The sequence below is a fragment of the Mchenga conophoros genome, linkage group LG10, assembly GCF_057382185.1.
Source record: "Mchenga conophoros isolate Kocher_MC1m ecotype Shallow Benthic linkage group LG10, M_conophoros_male_GT1.1, whole genome shotgun sequence".
Classification (NCBI taxonomy): Eukaryota; Metazoa; Chordata; class Actinopteri; order Cichliformes; family Cichlidae; genus Mchenga; species Mchenga conophoros.
In genome coordinates this window covers 12,498,963-12,500,941 of record NC_140535.1, presented here as the reverse complement: position 1 = coordinate 12,500,941, position 1,979 = coordinate 12,498,963, and the positions used below count along the sequence as shown (strand labels likewise).

The following is a 1,979-nucleotide window of genomic DNA, read 5'->3' as shown; positions in this document are numbered from 1 at the left end:
CTACTGCTCAGATACTGGGAGTTTGTTTAAAAAGGATATTTATATATCAAGAGCTTACGTTCACTTGTGCTCTGCCAGGGCCAAATATCGGTCTGCATGAGGGCATCACTGGATACGTGTATGTGTATATGGTTATGGCATTAACGTCATTTTAACAAGATTAACGCTAACAGCACTAATATATATATATATATGTGTATCTTACATGATTTGTGTGTCTCTGGATGTATTTCACAAACTCAGCAACTTCCTCATCTTTTTCAATGAAGACACCTTCAAAGTCCCCCTGCTCTGAAGTGCTGAACGAACACAGTGACAGTTGTTTGAAAAGAAACATTAAAATACATTTTTCTACAAATCCATATTTGACTTATGTACACAATGCATAACGTACCTTGCATTTGACTGAAAGCGATAAAGCTTGCGGTTTCCATCAACTGAGACGGCAAGCATGTCTGGAGTGCAGGCAGGGCAGCTAAAGCATGGCTCCTTGCACATCCTGTCCACCTCAAACTTTACAGCACTCCACTCCACTCCAATAAATATACAATAACAGCACCCACTCATACTCATACAAAGCAAGAAATGCATAAGACTTAAAAACCGTACCTATTGGCTTGTGAAACTCTGATGAAGGCTGCAAAAACCCTCCTGTTACTGCCTCTCTGTTGTGCAGGACAAAGCGTGTGTGAACTGCAATATCACAGTCAGCACAAAGGAATGGAAGAGGCAGGCAGTCCAGACACCTCACAACTACTTGTTTGCCACACTGACACACACGGTGTGACTGTGGATCCAGAGTAGCTAACATATTGTCTATAAGACAAGGCCTGGCCTCTTTCCACTTTTGCAAGGACACCATATTTCTGATCGCCCAGTGAGTAGCAGCTGACTCAGACGACGTCTCACAAGTCATGGCTGCATCCTCTTCTCCATCCTCCAACAACTGAAGGAGCTCCTGATGAAGCACCATACACTAACAGAAAAAAAAGAAAGAAAGGAAGAAACTCTTCCACAAAGTGAAAAACACTCTAGGCAGTATGTTTCTTAGGACTGCACAAAAGCCCTGCATAACTCAACTATAACAACAAATATAAAAGTAAACAGAAATCACAATAAATACAAGAAGGTAAAGTACCTTTTGTTGGGTTGACACTGGCAACATAACTAGGTTCTTCACGTGGACATTGATGCTGCTCTCTGGACACTGGAGGGGGAAAAAAATTGAAGAATATTTACTTACTGAAATTCTTTGGTGAAAACAAGTTGTGAGATAAAATCAATGGTTGTGTGAACACTGAGCACGTGGCATGCAACTAGTACTTCGAGTGGTTGATGATCTTTGAGGAATAAAAGCTCCCTGTCTGTCACGTTTTTTCCAGCGCACTGGTCTTGGCTGAGGTTCACTCTGTGCATCATTCTACGCAATTAACAAGGAAAAAAGGGAACGCCTAAAATACAGTCTATGATTAAAGCAAAGATTATCAAACAGCTTAAGTTAACCAACTTAATGTGACATAAACTTTAAAAAAAAATTTAAAATAATATAACGTTTACTCCGTACAAAATATTAGACAAGCGTGTTCCCTCTTTAACAACTGATTCCACTAAAAATGTTACCTGCATATCTTGAAGGAGTTCGTCAGCAGCCTGAAGCTCAAACTAACAGGAGTGGTGAATGAATCTATAAATGTTTTACGTGTGAAATGAAAATAATAAACCTAACAAAGGATTATGTACGTTAGATCTGCACACTTTCAGATCGTGAATCAGTTTGGAAAACACTGTGTGGTGGCCAAAACATGAAGCGATTTTAATTCAATTCAATTCAATTTGATTTATATAGCGCCAAATCACAACAAAAGTCGCCTCAAGGCGCTTCATAGATACAGAGAAAAACCCAACAATCATATGACCCCCTATGAGCAAGCGACAGTGGGAAGGAAAAACTCCCTTTTAACAGGAAGAAACCTCCGGCA

At 39.9% G+C, this 1,979-nt stretch overlaps 1 long non-coding RNA gene across 1 annotated transcript; it reads right to left on the bottom strand.

Annotated features, from left to right (window-relative positions):
• Positions 1 to 700: 700 nt before the first annotated feature.
• Positions 701 to 1,600, bottom strand: LOC146565465 (uncharacterized). The gene is made up of 3 exons (XR_014894006.1): positions 1,324 to 1,600; positions 1,139 to 1,207; positions 701 to 976 (listed from the first exon to the last, which is right to left on the bottom strand). It is a non-coding gene; the product is annotated as an uncharacterized LOC146565465 (long non-coding RNA).
• Between the last annotated feature and the right edge of the window lie 379 nt (positions 1,601 to 1,979).